Below are 24,370 nucleotides of genomic sequence, written 5' to 3'. Positions count from 1 at the left end.
GTTTCCCAGGAACTCAGGCACCTACCCTTGGTCTTCTAGATGTCATCCAAGTCAGTTGACTCAAATAGCAATTGGTCAACAGCTTGGGTGTCCCAGTGACATGTACTTCAATGGACCCCACATTCCCATTGGAGTAGGAAATAGTGAAGTTAGACTAATCCACAAAGTATTATATTGATAAAAAACCCAAACCAGACAACCTAGATCACAGACTACAGCTGCCTTTAATACCTTTTCTAACACAAATAAATTAGATTAATCTCATAATCAAAGGCTATGTTCAAAAAGCCAAGGCTTTTCTCCAGTAATAAACCTGTATCTGTAAAACCCATGGAACAGCAACACAAGGTTTCCTTTTCTTTTGTGTTTAAACCATGGAGAGGGAAGAAGAGAAGAATTTCACTTCACTGCCCCATTTATGGAGCATCCCTGATCCTTGGGTCCTCACTGAAGTTACTGACTTTTGCATGCAACAGCAGGAAGAGTCTCCAAATCGGCTTTCGGTAACTTATTTAAAAAAAAAAAAAACAAAAAACCCACCAAACTCACAGGACCTTTTAAATTTTCTTTGTGTGAGGAGCAGTGCATTAGATCAGATATGGGATATTAACTGGCCTTTAAGTCTGACAGCAAAGAGCAGCTATAATGGGAGTCCCAAATTGTGCTGCCAGCAATCCAGTGTACTTACAAAACAGCAACATCAAGATGCCAGAACAGTGCCACGACCTATATTTCCTGCAAACCAATTTTCTTCTTTGTAGGGTGGATGGAAAGAATTCAAATGCTTTTTAAGTTCCTTTTCTTTCTACTGGAACTATGCCTTATCATACACATTTTTCCTAAGCCCAACTTTTCAGTGCCCCACAGCATTTAAAGCAGGAATTATCTACGGGCTATTTATGCAGTTACAAACAAAAAATACTGCAAAATTGTGTCTAGGCTGCAATAACCGGGTGGGAACAAAATTCTTTGTATCTCATTTCCCTACCTTTAAAAAAAACCAAACCCCTTAGAGGGGAATCTTAAAAGAAGAACAATGTTACAGAGGAATACAGGTCACACATTCCAAGGAATTCCTGTGGATTCATTATTGATGGAGTACAGCCCAGCTGATCCTACCAGCTCATGCAAGTTCAGATCTTGGCATTCCACCTCAAAATTACAAGTTTCCCCACACTCTACACCTTTTGGCACTGAAGTTTTATAAACAATATAAGCAGGGGAAACACTAAGCTCAGGCCATAGTGACAGCCTTGCCTGAGATTCTATTAATGCAGCACCCAAAATAATCACTCCTAGGACAAGGCAGAACCATCACTAAGGACTGAAAAGGCTGGGAGACTTTTTCCCATCTTCAAGGCTGTTACTTGGGTTTTGCACACAGGAAGACACCTGAATTTCCAACATTCATAGTTATCAAAGTGAGGGGTTTATTCTTTTGGTTATTCCCACCCTCTGGGGGAAATCATATCCTTTAAGGAGAACATTAAAATCAAAACAACATTTTTAAAAGAAAGTAGTACCTCTGTCCGATTTCTTTTACTCTAATAGCTTTGTGATATCCCTAAATATTCCAATTTTGCCTCCAAAGGAGGAACTTGGCTCATTTGTTATACACATCCTGCTCAGAGTGGTCAACAAAACACCTGAAAGGATTCATGATAATCTTGTTCCCACTGCCCCACCCCCTGTACAGTTATCCTTGCCAAACGCAAACCCTCTCCCTCCGGCAGGGAAATTTGGAAAGAGAACACCTGATGCAGCTTTTATTCCAAAATTGTCACACGTGTGTTGAGTGTCAGGAAGAGCCATGTTGTGCCACAGCACCCACTTGTCTCGGGAAAATTGAAATCGTTCGGTGTCTAACACTTTGAATGATTTCCCAACTTCTCACTTGCCCCATCTGCTCCTCTCAGCTCAGTTTGATTTGTTTTAGCCTTTGTGTCTGCAGTGGCACCAACAAAACTGCAGCATCACTGCAAGCTCCTCTGCTATGGAGTGTTGCCAAGGCAGGCAGATTCAGCCTCCTCCAAGAGAAAAACACCGAGAAAACGGGATCACTGTCTAGTTCTGCTGTCTCTCCCATCCTCCAACACAATTACAAGCAGCCATCCAACTTCAGCACTGCAATCTAAAATAACATGTCACCTATAAGATAACCAACATTACAATTTTAAATCAGATGATCACCTGAACACAACAAAGCACATGAATGCCACATCTCAGCCCCAATTTTACTCTATTAGCTATCCCAATTAGCTTAGGAATTAAGTCAGAATTACTTGAGTTTAGGTAGCATTTTGCTCCTTTGTTGTTAGCATGGTATTAATAGGATGTTTCAGGTAAAAATACCAGCTACTTTCCAATGCTTAAGACATTGGGATTCTGAAACCAAACCAAGAACTTTTAGTTAGGTGGGAAAATTGATTAAAAAAATAGGTAAGATATGCACATGAAAAGGGTTTTTTGGTTAAGACAGGGCACAAGGTAGGCAGTCACAGTGCTGTCCCTGAACTTCAAAAGAGTCAGGAACTACACACCCAGAGTTTTAAAAAGGGCCTTAAATATAATGGAAGAAAGATATTAGAAATAAACACATGAGGGAAAAAAGCCACAATCTGTCCATACAAGCCTCCAGTGAAAAAGATTCAGCTCTGACTGAGCAGAACCTTAACAAAAGAAATGAAAAAAAAATCACACACACACACATTTGCTTATCTCCCCACAGGTTTGAAGTCAGTGATCACCAAATCAGTGAGGGCCCACAAAGATGCAGATGTACCTGTGAGAAGGGAATCAGTTAAAAACTCTCCCTTCTGAGCCACTAACGACTGAACACACAATACTGCACAGAGAAAAGCAACTGATGGGGAACAGCCCTGACTCATGTTCCATGTTACTGAGAGCATCATGCTGAAAAGAGGTCAGAACTCAGACAGCGGTCTCAAGTTGCTTTAGGTTTACTCTAGAGGAGGTCTTAAGCTCAGTGAAAAAAATGTAAACCTCTCCAAAACCCTGCACTTCAAGTGCTAAGTACCAACCACACAAGTGACTCAACACATGGCTTTGTCTGGTAAGAGATGTTCAGGATGGGTCAGGCAACCATAACTTTCTGCTTTACTTCAGTAAAGCACAGAGTGATATCCCAACACTTACCACCCCTGGCACCAGCTCCACTCTGCTGAATCACTTACCTGCAATTCCTCACATTACCCTCAGTGCTATATTTTCTCCCCAGTGCTCATTCCCTCCTTCTGGTGAAGCCAGTGAAATTCAGCTTTACAATTCCAGAGACTCACGGCTATAACATCTTTAAAGAGAAGTCACTAAACACAGTGCTACTGCAGCATCCTCAGCAGCCAGTCACAAAGTTGGGCTGGCCCTGAATTCAGGGAATGTTGTTCAGCAGCCATTGGGGAGTAAATGAGGCAGAAAGTGAGTTATCCAAGCAACTGCAGAGCTGGGAGCCCAATCAGGTGTGGGAGCTGCAGGAGACGCAAAGGTGAACAGAACCACAGAGCCAGCACACGACATTTGCAAGGTAAAATATGATGTTTGCAACTAATAGGTAGAGGTAGGAAGAGAAATCTCACTGGTAGAAGAGGCTGGTGCTGCATAAACTGCTCTTGGGAAAGTCTGTCACACCAGTGAGAGTGTGTCCATTCTGCTTCTTCAATAAAAGGGGAAAATAAATCAGGATACACATCACATTAGCTAGCTTCAATGGACATGGCATTTTCCTTCGAAAAGCACAACTGCTGCCATCTCTGTTCCAATCTGTTCACACCTGCTGACAGGTAAAAAACGCTATTCAATTCCCCAGTTTGCACTTCCGGGCTCTATGATTTCCTCGCCAATGTGAAATTCTCAGCAGCCAGGACACACAATATAGCTCCAATAAAGAAATCTTAGTTGGTTACTGGTTTGTTCCACAACACAGTGGAAGAAAAGCCGCCAGCCAAATGTCTCCAGCCAACTGCAAAATACATTATTAATGAAATTAGAGCGAGGAACCTTTTTGTGCGGCTCTTTTATTAAATAATTCCAAGTGGCTCTATTGCACAATTACAGCATCTGAACTTTGCTTTTTAAATGTTGCCATGTGTAATCTTTATTGTGCATTTGCACTTGAAGTGATAATCTGAAGGCAACAGAGTCTCCAATAATCAGAATTATTAATAAACTTACTCTGGGTCCTCCCACTAACAAGTGTCATTGTACCCCAAGACCCTGCATAAGGTGACACTCTTACTGCCAGATTATTATTTTATTTCTTCAAAAATTGTATACAGAAAGTTACAGAAAAAAACAAGCATTTCCACAGAAAAACAACCTATTTCAAAGACAACCATTTAGAATCAAAAGTAATTCCTTGATCTCCAGAATTAGAAAGAATCGGGCAAACCATAACCCACAGGACCACCAGCGATGTTCAGCCCAGATCATTCCTCCACATGGGGGGAAATGCCTGGTCTCCTGTGACTAGGGACTAGATAACTTGAGCTTGTACTAACCTGTAAAGGATAGAGAAAAAAATACAAAGGGAAGAAGAAAAATGCCTGATCAGTCCATATCACCATCATGAAGGAAGGGTTCCATTGGGGACTGAGTTGCTCAAGGAATTGGTAACGGTGCACTGGCATTCCATGTCTCAGTAACCTGTGTGCAAATCTGGCTCAAGCTGATAATGATCAAACCTAATTACAATCTGACAGCCCTTCAGTGGCTTAGACAGTGCTTAAGATTTTATCACAAGTCTCCTGATATTTAGCATTCTTCTTAAGCCCTAATACCTGAAGTCAAGCAATTACCCAAGATTCTCCACTTCCAATAAAAATGGAGTTTCCATGCCATGAGCTTCGAACAAAGCTTTAAACGTGACCTACGTGCAATATAATGGTTTCTAAACCATTTTTTTAATATATGCATTTAAAATTCTTTTGGATCCCTTTGCAAGCTTTGTACAGCTGTGGAGCCAGGTACAGATATATCCAACAAAACTATTGAAGAAGAACAAGCAGCTCCAGCAGACAGATCATTACACTGTCAAACACCAAGGGCAGAGCACGGATCTCCAAGTGAAATAACAGGCTTAAGCCAAAGTCAGGTTAAAAATACAGCAAAATCATCCGCACAACAGATTAAGTCAGTTTTCTACACCTTTGCACACTGGGTGCCTTGCTAGAACAAAACATCTTTTCTCCAGCACTGCTACCTGTCTCTTAGAAACAACTTTTACCATCTCCCATCCTCAAATAGCTTTAACTCAAGAGAAACCCAGATGACAGCAGGGCAGAAGAGATGCTGAACTACTCTGGCTTTTGGCTGAGTTCTTACCTCCGTGTAAGAAAGTCCTTCTGGCTCAGCAAAGGGCCAGCTGGCCCTGTGTGCAGTAACCTTGACTCCTTGGCAGTCCCCGAGCGCAGACACATATTGTGATAACTCACCACAACACATTTCCAGCCTCCAGACATTTGTGAGCTTGGCATGTCTGCACCAGAAGCAGCACCGCCCCTTGTCTGGGTCCTCAGTTCCACCACAAAGTTTTCCAAAAGATTGTTTGTTCTGTGTTAGCTTTTAGGACCCTCAGCATCTCAAGGCACCTGCAGAAGCTCTTGTTGTGCCTGCTGCCTGCTTGTTTTGTATGACACCCTTCACTTAATTAAATGGAAAAGACAATTCCTTATTCAGTTCTCCATGTGGTTTCACTAAGTCTTCAGCAGAAGTGCTTCCTTTTCTGAGCTAACCTTCTCCTGTTCTACTACCTCTCTTATGCTGGGGTGACATGAAAGCTTTGTCTAATGTAGCTCTATGACACTCAGCAAACAGACAGCTACAAATCTCTCATTTTTGTATCTATAAAACAGTTCTTGCCTTCCTGACCTACTTGTCTAATCCAAACCTAAGCAGAGAAGTCCAGAACCTTTAAAAGCAGGATACTTACCTAATTAATCCAGTTTTCTTCCAGATTATACCTGGAAGACATGACTATACAGAAATTACGTAGTTCAGAAGGAAAATTAGATACCCGTGACTTCTAAATTGAGATCTCTCTGGCTTTGGATCAGGAAACCTTTAGGTCCACCACATCAAACCAGCAGAGGAGAATTTTGATAATGCAATGAGAAAGCTGGTAATGCTTCAACCCCTGACCTGCTGCAACAGCCAAAGGGGTGAATATTCACTGCAACCCTCCTGTTTTCTTTCTACACTTTCTAGACTTGATTACTCAAAGAACCTCAAATATGCATAATAAAAACTGAAACATGTGAGACACTATGAACAGCTGACCTTTACCTAAAATTATTCTATTTCAATAATGTGTAAAAAATGATGCATTAGTATCCAACATGCCTGTTAGGCTTTGTAAAGATAGCAGGGATGCTGCAAGGCTTTCCTTTTTTTCCCAACAGTATGGATTTCCACAGCTTTAAGCCAAGTCCTAAACATGCTCTACCAAAGCAGAATTATGATTTGAGAAGGCAATGTCCTGATCCCAGGACACATTTTTCCAAACTCTCACAATTCACAGTTACATGTCCACTAACCACAGGGCCACTGCTGGAAATTTGTTTGTATGGCAAACCACTGCGGAGCACTTGTGATTTAACTGACACCATCATGAGCCACAGAGAGCCTGCTCTCAACCCTAACTAAGGCTCTGCTCCAACTCTACACAGACCTCCTGTGGACCAAAGCCTTTTCCACATGAAAAATACTGAACTAATATAATTTAAAGCATGAATCTAAGCTCATTTGAAAGGCTGCAAAGCCAAGTGTAAGCATGGTTATTCCAATACCAAAGTTGCAATTCTCAGTTTAGCTTCAGCTTACTGGAGGCATTTAAACGTTAAATCTATATAAACCAGTCCTAATCTGAAAGATGTTTCTGATAAGGGCCTGTACCAGCTTAGCAGTGCAGGGAAAAATAAATCAATTGAAAGTGAGACTTGTTCAGTGATCATGTACATCTCAGACCTGTGACTGGAGGGACTTTGGTCTATTGACAGTAATCACACACTTTAACACAAGCCCGACATCATCTCTTCATTCACCAGACAAATAAAATTTCATGTTGGAAAACAGTAATGACAACAGTTCATATTTTCAGTAATAAGTTATCCTCACAAAGAGCACTTGACCTTCGTTGTAATTTCCACACAGTTTGCAGTAAACCACCTGAGTGTGTATAAAATGTAATGAATAAAGAAATATTAAAAACGATAGAATGTTATTAAAGTAGGTCACAATTCAAACAGCACAATTACAGAAAAAATGATGTTTGAAACTACATCACTCCCAATCCTTCTCACACTGGATGAGCTACTCTATAATTTATTTTGCCTAACAACAGCTTCTGTCCATATTCTCTCTCTCTTTATCCCCAAAGACTCTATTAATGCAGCCCACTGTGCCACATGACAGCACAATGCCCACATGAGGCATGAAATGTCACAGATCACAGCTTTACACCTGGCCAGCATAACATATTCATCAAATTCTTTCAAGCAGTGGAAGCATTTGTTGTTATTTTGTGGGTCAAGCCACACAGAGGCAGATGGAATGGGCACTTTATTTACATGGGAAGTCCCTAAGCCCATTCACTTTATTTATGAGGGACAAAATCCAGCCTTACACATCTAAGAAGCCTTGGACCAAAACCATTGTTATTTTACAAAGATCAGGAAGAGTGGTTTCCTCTGAGGCTTTTGGATGGCAATGACGATTCCTTTTGACTCTTAACAGTATATTCCACATATTCTGAACACCTTAGAAAGCTCGGAGTTGGGATTTTGATTCACATCCTAAGAGGAGATGAGCATAGTTAAAACCCACCTGTATGTCGAAGTAAATCTGACAGTAACAGAATGATGAGACTCTACCCAGCACTCACAGCTGCCCCTGTGACACCCCACAAATTCTATACAAACAGCACCATCACACTGTGTAACAGGTTGGAGTAGTCAGTTCTTTACTTTTAACCAGAAATTCAGGACACATGGGTGTAGATATTGGCTTTATCCATCCTCCCACAAACCACATAACAATCCAAACTGTCCACAAACACATGAAAACATAAAAAAAAAGTCCCTGGACACAAAATGTATCACTTTATACATTATGTATATTTTGAGTGGTTTTGAAATGGTATTTTAAATTAATGACATTGATGTTACCATGAGAGTTTTGGGGAAAATTTCTATATAAATAGCAAAAATCTTTGCTACAAGGAGAGTATTAACCCTGTTATCTTTTAATTATCTGTGTTGCACATGAGTATCAGTGGCATATGTGGGTTAGAAGCACAGCCTACTTACGTTTGAGCTTGCAGGAAACCAAAATCTCAGGACAGGTCTTCCAGTAGGAAAGAAAAATAAAGTATCTACTACTACATCGTCCTTTTTGTTAATAAAATTAAAGGGTGAAGTCTGGATGTATATCTAATTTTATCTCCCAGCATCTGCTAGTGCTTCATGACCTCTAAGACAGTCTGCAAGCACTTTGATAAACAGATTAAAAGGTAACTCAGCAGACACAGAGGAATCCTCCAAGTTCCCACAACCATATTTGACTGAACCACAACAGACACACCATCCCTAAACCTCCAAAAGAACCTGAAGCCTCTTTTCCCCTGGAGAAGCACACTGCCATCCCACGGCTTTCCTTGCCTGAATACCAAAAGCACTGATACAAAAACACATTTGTAGCCAGACAATGACTTTTTACAGTGAAGAAGGGCGCCTTTGTTAGTTTGTTTCAGAAAAGATTCAAGTTCAGATTGCTACAAGGAAAACTGGGAATATAGAGAAGAAAGTATTTTATGCACCAACTCCTTTCTCCAGAAACACCAGTTCCAGTAAGTTTTATCATCTGTTTACTGCTGGCAGATGATCCTTCCATCCATTAGTCCTCATAAAACAGGGGAGAAAACCAGCACACTACTGCTTAGGGAAGGAGGTAAATATGCCCGTGGCAGTGGGACTGGAACCAGGTGATCTTTAAGGCCCCTTCCAACCCAAACCATTCTGTGATTCTATGCCATGGCCAGCTCAAACTGTAGGGGAACTTCTCCATATGAAGCCCATGTAAATTGGAACTGGGCTTTGATGTGCAATGCTGAGTGTCTGGATTTCCTTTCGACTTAGCAGCTCAGGGTGAAGAAAACCCTTGGACGTGTGGAATTTCAAGGCAGGTGTTCCCGGAGAGCCTTGAGCCTGTGGGAGGAAAGCAGATTGACTAAAGCAACTCATCCTGAAGGAAGGCAAAGCATTCACTTCATCCTCATGAAGAAATGAAAGCTCAGGCTTTCAAATGAGATGTAAAATACAGCCCTGACCATTCATCGTCATTAAAGATCCCATGATAATTCCTGCAAGAGTAAAAATGTTAACTAACATGTCCTGGCCAATATCCAACTCGGATAATTGCATTCTGCTTCCTAAATCCCCCTTGCAGTTTCAATTGGATTAATTTTTCTTCATTTCTCTTCCCTAAACCCCTCCTGCATAATGTTTCCATCCCGGAATGGCTGCTGTATTCCACTCCAGAGGTGCGTGAATTATCAGTGCTGGGCAATCCCAACATACATTTTGGATATATTAGTCAGGCAAAACACTCTCTGAGCTGGAGTAATACCTTCACCTCTCACTGAGGAGCATTTAACTTTTCAAATGAGAAATCCCTCTGATGTTAGGCAGATTTATTTTTTTTTCTAAAATATTGCCCTGCAAGGAATGGTACCAAACCAGCCTCCTGCCAATTAGAAAAGCCCTTTGCTGGGCCATATCCTCAGACTAAGGAAGCAGCTGCAGTTGCTTTGACTTCAATAGAACTCTGCTTCATTAAAACAGGAGTAAATAGTCACACAGTGTTTTTCCACTAAGTCACTCATGTTTAAATGTTGGAAGAATCAAAGGAGTTGGCTGTTGCATGCATCAATCTGTGGATAAAAAAGAGGAATATCGGAATGTATTCTCCTCCCTTTTAACTGGCTTGCACAATCTTCATGCTATTTTAAAGGGAAGTTGGAGGTTTTTTAACTTGGCATACTGATGAAAAATGAAAGTGCTGTGAAATAGGAATCTCCTGTTTTTTGTTAGGTGTATTCTACTGGAAGTACTCACAGTATTGTGGAGGCAAACTGAAAAGTCCTGACCCAGTGCATTTTTTGAAACAGGAGGAGCAAAGGTGATTTATGTGCATAAAAACAAAAACTGACAAGCCTTTGATTTTCTTGCAGAACAATCCCAAAACGATTGTCAAGACTGCTTAGGTTTTTTGCCCTCTGCACTTCCTGTAATAGGACCATTTTATCCAACATGCTGTTTTATAGACACTGTCTATAGGGTCATTTCCACCTGCTATTCAGGTTACTCAAAAGAATACTTCTCATTCCCTCTTCCAAGAGCTCTTAGCAGCAGTTAATATCAGCTTGTTTTCACTTCCAGCCTGCTTTTACATCTCTGGTAAAGCATAAAACCACAAACATGCCACTTGCTCCCTTCTTTAGAGTTCTGATAGCAGAAGGATATCCTTTAAGATCCAAGAGAGGAGTTATAGGCAGATAAATGGGGAGCACAGGGAATATATCCATTTTGGTACTTCCTCAGTATCATAATCCTCCTCCTTTGCCCCTCATAGAGAGGTGTCACTGTGAAAGCATCCCTATCTGGCAGCTCCAGGCTGGGCTGGCTGCAACATCATGCTTACTTCCCTACACAAAGTGTGAAATAGGGGATGGAAGACCTCCAACAGCATCCTACTTCAACAGCAAACACTCCTAGTGCTTGGGTATGGAATTGAGTAGTAAAATTAAAGGTTGGTACCAGACTGTGAATATCGGGCACGAGCATGACTTTGGCTCATCTGATGAGCACAGATGGATCTGCAAAGGGATTTTATGTCAGAGTCAGATGGTTAGAGAAGCACAAACCGTGTTCCTGATCTGCAGCACACACGCAGGTTCAGTAAGGGGAGAGCTGATCCTCAGAAGTGATTGACTCACATTCCCTGCTGCTCATGTACTGCCATTCTGGGTACCAGTCTTGACTCCAGCTCAGCTCCTTTTGCACACAGTACCTGACATCCACATGGGAAATTATTCCCATGGGTTTTGCTACAGTGGAGAAATGGGCTTGACTAGGAGAACACTGATGTCACATTTTTACAATAAGTAGTGTTCCAGATAACCTGGCACTTACAGCAAGCACAGGATGGAAAGCTTAGTCCTCTCATTGAAATCTAATTTCAAAGCACACAACTGTTCATCAGTGGCCTCAGTTTCATGAACAACCTGAAAAAAAGACTGGTGTAGGATGTCTCCTTCAGTCACTCCTTCCTCCCCACTTTAATTTCTTTGTAAGACTACTCTATGTGGAGTGGAAATGTTTTCTGAAATAGCCACCACCACAGCAATTGCTAAAAAATTAGCATGAGTACAGGAACAGAAGCTTGGGATTAGGGAGATCTAAAAATGGATGGATTTCCCTACCCTTCTCTCTGCATCTTATAGAACCCTTCCAAGACCTGGCTGTAAACATTTTCATTCTCTGTCAGGTTTCTGGAGGAAATCATTCCAGGGGCAGAATCACAGAGCACTGGGTGCTACTCTGCAATAGGTGTCTGTCAGTCAAACAGGCGTCAGCCCACACGTCACCCCGAGCACTTCCAGCCTCCAATCCAGGAAAAGGGGGCTGGAAACAGAGAGTTTGCTTGGAGAGTTGCTTGGAGCACTGCTTGAGTGATCAGGCCAAGACTGTAATCAGCCAGTCATTGGAGCGACAGCTTAATTTTTTATTTATTATTTAAAACAAACACAATTATTCTCTCTCCCGGCTCTGGTTCAAGCAGTTTATACATTTAATTCAATTTTAAGAGCTATGTGTTTGTTTACTAGAGCAAACAAAAAGCAGTAATTAAGAGCTGCAGTTAGAGAGAAGAACGAACCTGCTTGTCTTTGGCTCAAAATTAAATTTTTAGCACCAAATATTGACATTAGGAGGTAAGCAGCTTAGTTCCATGTCTGCTTTTCACACCTCCCAAGTACACACCAGGATCACTGAAGGAGACGGCTGACCTACACTTTCAGCATTACATCCCAAAGAAACCACATAAAACCTGGTGAGGTTCCTCAGAATAAACCTTAATCGTCGGCCTCGGGAATCTTCCTTCCCTTTTATCTCTAGTTTTCCTTGCCTTCACTCCTTGCAGCATCAGAGAGAGAGTAAACCATACATGGAAGAGAATGATGGTATCATGTACTACTGCACTCTACTTGGTTAAGGAAAGATTCTAGCTGGAGACCTCTCTGTCAATTAAAGGAAGAAGGAAGGAAGTAAAAAGAAAAAAAGACAGAAATAATACCAGAAGAACCTGTTGGGGAGGAAAAAAAAAAAAGAAGACAAATTATTGCATTAAAAATAAAGCCTTGGGTTTGGAGCTTGGCTTCTTTAGATTTTGGGGTTAGATTTATCACCTACATGAATATCTACAAGCAGTTTAACATCACAATTAAAAAAGCACAATCAATTCAGCCTAGATTCCTTAAATCCAACATAATTACTTCCCAAAGAACTACTGAAGTCTACTGAAAACATAGCTGCAGCATTAGAGGGTTATTTGCTCCAAGGACCTTTTTAATATGGCTGTATTGTAATACTGCAGTGCAAGAGCCTCTTCAGCCATAAAAAGAAATTTAGCTCAGAAACACAACTTGTGGGCAATGAAAAACACATTTGCTTCCATTTGCCATCATTTAATAATAGCATTATTTAACAAGATCAGTTAAAACGACCAGCCTCACAAGGCACAGCAGTGCACTTCTTCTCACGAGACTCCGAGGGCACCAAAAAGAAATTCATTTCTGCAAACCAAACAGTCAAAGCAACCAGCAGCACTGGAAAGACCATATTTAAAAAGGGAGAAAAACATTTTGTGACTGACCAGGAAAAAAAGAGCTCCTCTCTATATCCACACACACACTCACACACATTTTACTTTAAAGCTGCTATACATTTCACTGGCAAGGAAAATAATAGTCTTCCACTGGAAGTAAAAACATATTTGTCATTACACTTCGATTTTTCACTCAAAATCGAGAACACCCTGAATTTGCACACATGGGGAAACAGCTACCAAGATCTGGGTGTATTCTGTAACACATCACTAGTCAAACCCATATATCCTGGCATAATTATTTTCCTACAAGGTTATGCCTAATTGGCCACTAACCTCACTGATTAATCATCTCCACTACAAGAAGGCGTTGAGAAAAAGGCAGAAGGGCAACAAAATATTTATTCGGGCTGCAAATATTAAACCGAGAAGGGACAGCTGGTTCAAGTTGCTCCTTCCCGGCTGGCACGCAGAGGTGGATGGCGAGAAAACCCTGATCGAGTCACACACACACACAGAAATAAGAAAGGAAGCGGTGTCTCACGTTCATTCGCAGCACGGAGATGCTCAGTACGGCTCTAAGTTGGCTGTGCGCGGCTCTGGAAGTGTTAAATCCTCCCGCACGGCCCCGCACCGCGGTTCCTGCCGCTCGCATCCCCGCCCGCCCGTCCCGGCCAGCAGCGAGGCGGCCCCGCGCTGCTCGGGCATCCCTCCCCGCCTCCTCGCCGGCTCCGCCGCGCCAGCGCCTCCCTCCCGGCGGACAAACTTTGCGCCCAACTCCGCTCGGCTCCGCGGGGCGCTGCCGGGACCCGCTCCGCGCACGGCGGTGGCGGCGGGCGGGCGGCTCCCCCCGCGCACCCCGCGGATCCCGCCGCCTCCTCCTACCTGCAGCCGGCGCCGCTCCCCGCAGCGCCCCGCTCATCCTCCTCCTCCTCCTCCTGCTGCTGCTCCCGAGGCGGCGGGCGGGCTGCGCGCCCCGCTCCCTGGCTGGCTGCGCCGCGCTGCTGGCGCGGAGCCTGCGAGGGCGGAGGCGGCTCCGGGCCCGCGGTGGCGGCGCCGGTCCCCCACACCGATCCCCTGCACCCCGGTCCCCTGCAGCCCCCGCGCTACCGCATCCCCCCAATCGCGGGGAGCGGGAGCCCCCCCGCCCCGCCCGGCCCGCGGGCAGGGGGCGGTGCCCGCCGGGAACCCCCCCTCCGGCAGCCCCGGCCCCCCCCGGGCAGCAGCGCCGGTCCCGAACTCCCTCTGTCTCCCTCCTTCCTCCTCCGCTCGCTCCGTGCTCGGGGACGCGGCTCCCAACCCACTGCCCGCCCGCGCTCTCCCCAAACCCCACCGACCCCCGGCGGCACCTCTCTTGTGGCTCCTCTCACCGCTCCCGGCTGCCGGCTCTTCCTTCTGCTCTTCCTTCCTTCGGGAGACGGCTGAAGAAAGTCCTCCCAGCGCAGGGGGGGTGGTAGCGGGGCTGCGCTGGCCATCACTCCCGGCTCCGTGGCAAAGAGGGCTGCAGCCAAAAGCTGCCCGTGGGGCGTGGGACCCCCGAGCCCTCGCCCAGCACCATCCCTCTCGAGCCGTGAGCAGGCAACAGGCAGCAGCTGGGAAGACTCAAATGCGGTTGGGCGGCGGAGGTTGGTCGCTCAGATCCAGTGTAGACACCAAGAAGCATTCTGGGCCCAGTGGGATGTGGCATCGCCCTTTCTTCCCATGCTGACTTCTTTTCCTGGGGATTCTGCCTGGTTGTCCCACAAGAGGTTTCCTTCCTGGCTGCTGTCTCCCCTGTGCAGGAAGGTGTCTGCTCTTGCTGCTTGGAAATGGACTTTGAAGGCAGAAACACTTTTGAGTGACAGCTTGTAGCCACAATAGAGCCAACTTCCCTTGCTGTTCACAGGTGGATGTTGAGTGTTTCTCTGGGAAGCTCTGGCCTGACCCAGCTCTGTCGATAGGGACTGGCCTACTGGGCAGTGCTGAGGAAGGAGAAGCACCGCCTGTGCACAGATATATTTCTTGCTCTTCTTGTCCACTCCTTCAATGGGATGTCACCAAACAGCAAAATTAATCCCTGGCAAGGAAGAAATTCATGTGTGAGCTCACAAACCACAGCAGCGAGACAGCGATTAAAGTTTGTCTAATTCTAGGAGATCAAGCTTGTAATAGCTAGAGAATGAGACTTAAGCTGCTTTACATATTCCTTCATATGTAAGATCATTAGGGCATCTGTGGTTACTGTACCTCATGGGAGAGGGAGCCTTGCTGGGGGTGTTGATAGTTGTGAAATTTGGTGACTACCAGCATGTGCCACATGACAGGGTGTTAACCTTTTGTCAGTGTGACCTGACACGTTTGACTAAACCACTTTCCCTGGCCCCAATCTCTTACCTGCTCTCCCGTGTCACATATTTATTACAGGAGTAACAGCTCTTCCTGCTTAATGGGCTTCTTTGATGCAAACCTGGGGCTGTTTGGCAATGGCTGCCTCAGACATTTTGTTATCCTTAAATCACGGGTGATAAAAGATGAATAAAGCTGTCAAACACCCTATTGATTATGTGATTGAGATGTACCCTTATTGCACTTCTTATGTTGAGTTCCTTCCATTCTATCTCTTTCCTGGGGGTTGGGTGAGGATGGGAGGAAGAACCAGACCTACAAAACAGCACTGAACGTGCAGTCTGTCAGACCAATCTGCTCCCACCCACCACATCTCTGTGAGGAATACAACTCACAGTTGTATTGGCAAAAATATAGGTCAAATCTCAAGCCCTGCATCCTTCTGGTGTTAAATTATGGTGTCTCTGACTTCGAGACCCCAGCAGTTTTCTTCCTGATGTCTTCTTGCCTGGTTTTGGAGGGAGGAATTTGGTAGAAAATCTTTCAGGTTCACATATCGATTGGATAAAGCCACAGTTGGGGGCTTGCGGTTGGGGTACCAAGCAGGATGTGAGAGATGGGGGTTAGTTCCAACTCCAGTACAGATTCCTCCCTGTGTTTAGCAAAAATACTTGCCAAAGACAGGCAGGATGCTCAGTTGGGTTGAATAGCTTGCTGTTGGTATGATTAACACCCTGAGCTTTGGGAACACCCTCGACTTGCACAGAAAGGGCATCACCATGTGTGTCTGTACCCAGAGCATCGATGCACAAACGCTTCTCTGCAAACCCCTCCTCACAAAGAGACACACTGAAAGAGATCTATATGCAAGGGATATTAATTTCCATTCCTTAAACACAGATGTCTGAGCAGAAAAGCCACATAAGTGCCTCTGAATAAGAGCGTGCTGGAGTGCTCCCACAGAGCTGTCGGAGCTCCAGTGCCTCGGAGTCAGCTGGGAAGCAGAGTGCCACAAACAGCTGGGCAAGCACGGGAGCAAGCCCCGGGAGAGGGAGCGGGAGCGAAGATGCTGCAGTGCACAACTGCAGTCAGGGACTGATTATACTCGTCTCAGAAGAGGCAGAGTTTGAAATGGAAATGAGGAGGAGATTTCCCTGCCACACTACCCAGCAGCTACAGCAGACACTGCTCTGAGATAACAGGGAAGCAGGGAGCACGCTGAGGGGACTTTTGTTTCACCATTATTCAGCTCATCCCAGAGCTCTCATTTAATTGTTACTCAAAAAGTTTCATACAGGAATGAAACATTAACAAAAAACTACTTCTACCTTCACATCTTGACATTGATATTGAGGTCTCCCTGCATGTGGAGACTTCAGCTTGTGTATTCAAAGCAGAGTAAATTAGCAGTTCTTTACACAAGTCTCATCATTACGGGTTTGGAAACAAAATACCCCTGCGGTGCAATGGAAAGGGCTCCAGAGCCAGGAATTCCAAAGGCCTCATATCTGAGCTGCAGTCAGTACACTGCTTCATAGAGTCATAGAATCACGGAATGGTTTGGTTTGGAAGAGACCTTAAAGATCATCTCATTCCAAGCCCCTGCCATAGGCAGGGATGCCACTCGCTACATCAGGTTGCTCAAAGCCCCATCAGGTGTCTTAGAATGCCTCAGATCATAGCAACTACTCAGTCCAAAATTCCCATGAGGAAACCAAACCCACCTTCACTGACGTACTTCAGTTCTCCCCTAAATCTTCAAAACTTCCAAACACAGAACTTCCAGGTGAGAATCAATGCAAACAGCTCACAAACTTTTGTCTCTGCCCGAAAAAATATTTTGGTTTGTCTTGTCATCATCCTTCATTGCAGCTTGGGGATCTCTTCCTTCTTTTTTATGATTTTAGGAAACTCCTGGCTTTCTCAGGCAGGAGATGCATCTTCATTAGGAAAAAAACCAACCAACCAACCAAACAAACAAAAACAAAAAAGAAACCTCAGATCTCTGTTTTAGCCATGACAGAGTTACTTAATCAAATGCATGCCAAAGAATACCACAAGTCTCTGTGCAGAGATAAATGTTCTGAATTTTATACTGCAACACTTTTACTTTAGCACTTGCCATCCATGGATCTCATGGAGATTAATACAGGTGTCATTACCCCCAGTAATTGTCTGGCCCCGTTGCCAGACAGGTGAAGTGGGGCAGCTGCTGTTTGACCAGTGGCACTGTCTGGCAGTGGATCAGGTAGCGTGGCTTGACTTTGCATTTTTCAGATACATACAGGTACATGCAGAGATACACATAGTGAGTTAAAAGGGAGTCCTGAGATACTTCCCAATCAAATGCATTACATCACTGGAGAATCCACTACATACACTGAACTCCAATCTTTGGATTAATATTCAGGAGTAAATGTTAATCTGGATCTACATCTACAATATACACACTCACACCCTTCATCCACTGAAAGAATAACTTAGTGCTTTTATGCAGCAGTCACCTCCAAAAAATACTACTCTCCAAGGTAAAAGTCAAGTAAAAAATATTAATAGTAACTGCGCTGTTTCTTCCTTAAAATATATTCCTTCATATGATTTCTCGAGTGGAAAAAACAGAAGATTTCTTGTGACTGCCTTGTGTTCCCTTTCCAAAGCATTTGAGAGATCAAACTTCAATAGTTTAAATGAATTTTAAAAATGACCTTAAAAATGAGATTCACATTGCCTAACGTTATGTCTGGACATATTTATACCAGTAGCAATACTGCAGCTATTGAGGAAAAAAAACCTAATACACATTTCTCCAGTCACAAATAAACTAATTTCTAAAACCAGCTCTTTCCAGGCTAGAATTTATATTCTATTCATAAAAATAGAAGGATGGTGGCTTGAGGGGAATTCATGCTTAAAACTGATTTAACAATAAATTAGTGCAAAACATACATAATGTGTGTAGGGCTGTTTTACAGAAATGAAGATGCTAAATTCAGCCGAGGAATTATTTGCTGTGAATTATTCACTTAGTCCTGTCGGTTCCTGAACCTTTATGAAGGTTCCGTGGAAAGCAGGGGGGGGAAAAAAAAATCAAGCATATGCAAAGCAAAACAGCATCAAAAGTCAAAGAAGTCTCCAAGGGAGATGAACTTCAATGCCACAGTAGGGTAAACAAATGGAATTATTTACAATATAACATTATCATTGCGATGATATTTTATTCATTATTTAGTCCCACACTGAGTCTCCCTTGTAGCCTGTGGTAGACGACCCAGGCATTTTGTTCTATCTTTCACCTACCATGTCTGTATGTAAATGATATAGTTTATTTAATATTTGTATACATCACACAAGCTACTGCCTCCTGCCTGTTTAAAACATACCTGTTCCCCTCCACCCGCTCACGGGCCTACACAGATCTCTGATATTTCCTGCAACTGGGCCTTAGTTTCACTGTCTGTTGCTATTTCTGTTGAAGATGCCCAATATTCAAGCTAAGTTTCAAGAATCTCTTGGTTTCCTTCACAATTTGCATAACCACATGTCAAATGAGTGCTAAGCTTAAGCACCTCTTGGTTTAATCCCCTAATTTGAGGGGGGACAAGGCGGGGGTGGCTCTGCTCGGCAATGGAAATCAGCCAGCGGCGGATACTCCAGGATTAACGTAATCCAACTGCTACAACTATTCAATTTGGAGACTAAGGATGATAAAACCTATTTTCCCAGTCAATCAATCATTGTGATCGACTTGCAAAAAAATCAGTGAAAGTTAATGAAATCAGCAGAATTATGTCAAATGACACTGCTGAGAAGGCCTTGTGTTAGAAACATCCCACTATTGCTGGGAAGGGAAGTCAACAAATTACAAGAATCCTTATAATTAAGAGCTTATCAAAGCACTTTATCCCATCAAGTACTATCTTAGAGATACCAGGTATTACTTTTCTTAACACTTAAGGAAATTAAGAGCATTGAGGATGCTTGAAACATCACAAGGCACTTGGAGCGAGCTGGGAGCGGAAGGTGACACATCACTGTACATCCTCAGTGATTAAGGAGGTTACCCAGGGAAACAGGAGAAAAAGAGTCATTGCTGGCTGAAGCTGATCCCTGGTCTGCTGTCACTGCCAGTTCCATCTGTGAGCAAATCCCAACTAAAAGACTTCTGAGCTTCCTTCCTAACTTCTTCTGCATGATCCCACCACCAGCCCTACGAGAACAATTACATGCTCCATCTCCTTTCCTTCCTATTGGATTGTCTCAAATAATAAAGGTTTTTGCAAATATTGTCTCACTGAAAACAAAGACCTTCAGCTGGTGATTGCTGCAAATGAGGATTTTGCACTGGAAGAGTGAGCAAAACCTCAGTAACAAATGCAAACCTACAGGCTGTGAACAACCCTCTGTCGCATTCCGGGCCGTGTTGTGCTCACTTTGACTTAACTTGCCAAACTCACTTGATCCCAGTTCTCCGTGCAGCCTAATTAAAACAGGATTGGCTTCATTTACTGTAAGTGATTTCTTAATAGCTGATTCACATTCCCTAATAACCCATCCCCACCTTCCTCATCCAGGGTGTGCAACTGAGACTTTAACACAGACTCTGACACTGACAAATGCCTCTTTTTGATCACCTGAGGTTGTGTGAATCTATCACATACACATCAAAATCAAACACAACATAAGGGAAGCATTAATTAAACCGTATCAAACAAACACCTGACAAGTCTATGATTTAAGTATAAAACAGCCAGAAGAATTGTGAGTCAATACTTTAGTTCGTAATCCACTTTTTATATCATTGTACAGAACTAAAGAAAACTGGAACACTTCCCCCCCACCACCTCCTTCATCATGTTATTTTATCTTTCAACTCGAGCTGGAAAGTCTGTCTCAGCATCGCCCATGAAAAAAGGTGACATAAATTGCTCAGAGAGTTGAAAGAGAAGAAAAGCTTGTAAACAAGTTACCTATTCTCATACCTTGTTCCCTAATTCCAAAGAGAGAAACAGCAGCACATCTTGCAGAGGATGCTGTTTCTTCTCCTTCAGCTCAAAGTCTGTGAATTGCTCCGTGCAACACCGATGAAGATTCCCCTAAAATTCTTTATCGACATTATCCTAGATCAGCAGAATAGTCCGAGAAGCCAATAGGCGTAGTTGGTTGGGGTGACTTACCAAAGCCTTACTATGGATGTAAATCTGGTACAAAAGCAAATGCTTTGAACTAGAAGTCTTTACATTAAAAACCCTTTTGAGATTTCTGATACTCCCTGCTCCAAGTTCAACTAGAAGCTGGAAGTTTAGGGGGTCTTGAGATGTACAAAGAATAAAAATTAAACAAATCTTCCCAGCTGAATACGTGTATCTGTCATTAATCACATAACCACTCCTAAGGCCCATCATGGAGGAGGCAGCTGTGGGCAGGAGCTGAAAGATATGTGGTACAACAGAGGAAACTGCAGTAAAAGTGTCCCAGAAATGCTCCAGGGCCAGCACTCTGTGGGCACATGGTGCCTCCTGTGTTAATCTGTTAAGTGCTTTCCAGCCTTTCTGCCATCCTTTAATGTCACAAAGGCTCATTAGAATATTGCAAAGGCCAGTCTGACCTGACATTTGACGCCAGGGTAGGTCAGGGACACAACCTCTGAGCTGGAGCCTGTTGGGAGGGCAATGCTAACTTTCCTCTGACACCTTGCAATTCCCTTTTTTCCTTGGCTCTGGGTATATCCTCTTTCTTCCTCTTAATTTCAGAGTAGGCTTTTTTCCTTTTTACACCTCTGTGTACATAACCCTCTTCTGTTTGCTTCTCTGACTTCACACGAAGAGAGTAAAATAGTGCCTTTGTTATCAGGGGGAATTAATCACTTCCACTTTTTTGATAAAAGTAGCTACTCTGACTATCTCATATTTCCACTCATGTATCACTGGCACCCAAAACTCAGCTGAGTCTTGGCACTGTGAAAAGATGATCTTAAACAAGAATAAGATGCAAAATCTTTCCCAACAGCAGAAAGAACCTTCCCTGGAAACCTCCAGTGTTTGCTGCAAGCACTGAGCAAGGCTGTTTGCTCACTTTGTAATCTTCTGCAGTAGCCACAGTCTGAGGCCTTTGCAATTCTTCAGTTTTATGATAAGTTTACTACCAAGTGATCTTCGATGTACTGCTCCGTGCTTGGATGTGACAGGGAATGGAATTTCACTCACAGCAAGATTATTATTATTGTTATTGAGCTGGATACATCTGAAGGAGCACAAATGTCACACCACTGCTCCCATACATCACTTCCCCTTCTTTGCCATCTGCTTCTGGAGTTGTCAGTCAAAGCAGCTTCAGCATTTTCCATTATTGTCTTCAAGTTTGCTTCTGCCAACCCAGTTTAATTTCACATTTGCAGCCTCATGTTACCCAGCATGCAAATTAGTGAAGTTTCTGTGTGTCATTTATCTTACTCCTCCCTTCCTCCAAAATGTGTGCTTTTGGAAATCTGATGTTCATTACTCTTTTTGACAGATCCTGGTACAGCTTGAAAATGCTCCACAAGACTTATCTGCATTGGCCACATCGATTTATCAGATTAATTTAACTTCTTCGAGGAAACTTTCAGTGACAATCAGCTCTAGTGTGTCCACAAAAGTAATTCTAAATGTGGAAATGTTAATTAAGATCTAAAGTTCTGATTTGCTTTATTGTTAAGATAAAGACAGCTCTGAAATTCAGTCCTGTTTGGCTTCCAGCAGCCCAAGAAGTTCAGAGGTCCCAGAAGCAGAGGCTCATCTCAAAATCCTCTTTCCAAAATGTGGCTTGTTCAGAGCTCTGCTCTTAGTCCTCCCCTGCATTATCATAAGGACAGAGCAACATGGCAGTGGCAGCATTAGTAAGATAAGGCTCCTTATTTCTTGGCTTCCAAACAACAGGAAAATGCACAGACAAGACTAAAACTAAACTACAAGATACTAGAACTTATGGGGATCACAAACACAAATTGCATTAAAATCTGTATAACATTTCATTTTTCAAAGTTTCCCTCCTATTCTCAGTTAATGCTGCCATCACTTGATGAATGACACCTCCCTGATTTCCAGGTTAAAACTGGGATTAAAATGGAGTTCTCTCCTAGGAACTTGTCCCAGTGGGAGCAGTGTTTGCAAAACTCGATCAAAATACCTGTAGATCATGTCCTTTCCAGGGTTTTCTAGCCCCCAGTGGGGAGAAAGGGCTTGGATGCTGGTTGCTATGGCAGCTACTAAAACTGCTGCTCACCAGAATTTTTGAATTACTCTCCATATTCAAACATACTTTGAAATAAGGTTAAAAATCAAGTTTCAGCACTATTAAAGAGCCAATTACTGACTTCTTTATGTTTTCCGAAATAAAAAAAAATTAGAAACAAGTACTTAATGTCCCCTCTGTGTTAATACAAAATCACATGCAGTCTGTAAAGATTCTTCAGAACAGAGATTTGAAGCAGCCCTTATAAATAATTTAAGTTATTTATATAGTTAAATTAGAATGCACTGTAACTCTTTTTCTTGATAATTTCAGGCATGAGCCCCTTTTATAAATGTGAACCCTAGTTGGAGACAAGCTGTATATCAAACAATACTTGCAAGAAATGGTATGAAATAGGTTTCTAGGCATTGTGTGTATTTGTGGGTTGGAAGAAGGTTTCCCAGGTTGTCCCACTGCACATGTTGCACAGTGGCTCCCAGACCAGAATCTTGCACTGAACTCCAGCTCTGCCACTTGCTTGTCCTGCTCCTTCCATCCAACCCAAGCAGAGACTTTCCCATGCCATCTCTGCTGTTTCAGAGTTATTTAAATACATTTCAGGGCCAGCCCCCACAGCCCTGCCGCTCCCATGGGATGGTACCTTGGGCCACACAGGCACAGTTGTCACAGCCACGGGTGACAGTGGCTCTGAATGAGGCTTTGGGTTGGCAGAGACACTTCCCTGGGTTTGCCGAAGCATCTCTGGAGCAAATTTGTGCCCACATTATGGTAATCATTTCATTATTATAACTGATAATTAAAAGAGAAACATTAAAATTGGTGTATTAGCCCAGATGAAGGGACTGTCCAGGATCCTGCCCACTTTAGCCAAGACAACCCATGCAGTTTTGAGATCCACATGGAAAGGGAACAGTTGATGCTCAAATAAGTCCTAAAGAGAGTGAGATGAAGATACTAAAGAGCTTTCCCTTACAACTGCCCTGCAGAGGAGAAATAAAGCAGAGGGCATGGAACAAAGGCTGTGGTGTTCAAGGAACAGCTTTGCTTTGCATTACTCTCTGAGGTTTTTGTCTGAATTAATAAGCAATGCCCTGAGGGAAGAGGTTGGAAGACACTTTGGCAAGATGTTAGTCCTTCCTTAGCTGGGGAGACAAGCCAGCAGCTGTATAGCAGTTATGGAATAATCTGCCCATAGGGAAGCTGCTTCTTAGCTCTCATTAGTTAGAGGTGGGGTTATACCCTCAAGCATGAAGCACAAATCTAGGAACTTTAAAAGCATTAGTAATAAAAATCCACTATTAGCATTGTTTCAGCTCCTTTTAATTGACCATAATGCAAATATATTTAAAATGTTTAAAATATACTTGAAGAGGATTCCAGCAAACAGTCCTCTCTGCTGCTATTATGTTTAGAAATACAATGCCCAAAGAAAATTAACTCACATCTTAAATAATTCATGCATTTATTGGGTCAGAGACTCTTTCAGACCTGATGCTCTGCCAGTAGAAATGGCAGAGATACAAGTGAGAAATCAGACAGGAGCCTTATCCATAAAGTTTGAAACTGGAACTAATCCCAGCTTTCTGGAGGAAGATGTGTTCTGAGAAAAGCTAGTTTTCTGGCTTACTCCTTCTGACAGCAATGAAGGTTTTCCCAACAGGTGCACTGCCCTCAGGTCATATTAGTTATAGGCAGAGACACCATTTAGAACAGTAATAACAAAGAGATCATATAAGTTACCTGAATGCAAGGGTGAATTTATCCCAGCCACAGCCATATTAAACCTTTCTGCAACATCAGTACCCAGCCAGCACTGGCTTGTAAAGTGAGAGAGAGGAAAATATGAACAGTTTGAAGGTGGAAGTGCTGCTGTATCTTTACAAAATCAGTCCAGCAACCGAGGTGTGCACAATATTAGAGG

The 24,370-nt window shown here is 43.1% G+C and overlaps 1 protein-coding gene across 11 annotated transcripts in view; it reads right to left on the bottom strand.

The window, feature by feature from the left end:
* DAB1 (DAB1, reelin adaptor protein) overlaps positions 1-14,395 on the bottom strand; it is a 437,418-nt gene extending 423,023 nt beyond the window's left edge. For 9 of the 11 annotated variants that reach the window (XR_003536774.1, XM_027698929.1, XM_027698940.1 and 6 more), the window contains exon 1: positions 13,780-13,868. The gene's annotated coding sequence lies outside the window, so the exon portion shown is untranslated. Of the gene's footprint in view, positions 1-13,438; positions 13,536-13,779; positions 13,869-14,243 lie in introns of those variants that run through there. The other 2 variants (XM_027698930.1, XM_027698931.1) reach the window with 2 other exon arrangements.
* Between the last annotated feature and the right edge of the window lie 9,975 nt (positions 14,396-24,370).

Source organism: Neopelma chrysocephalum, unplaced genomic scaffold (assembly GCF_003984885.1).
Source record: "Neopelma chrysocephalum unplaced genomic scaffold, ASM398488v2 Primary Assembly neopelma1_135, whole genome shotgun sequence".
NCBI lineage: Eukaryota > Metazoa > Chordata > Aves > Passeriformes > Pipridae > Neopelma > Neopelma chrysocephalum.
The sequence above is the reverse complement of the archived record's forward strand: the minus strand, read 5'-3'. Positions and strand labels throughout refer to the sequence as shown.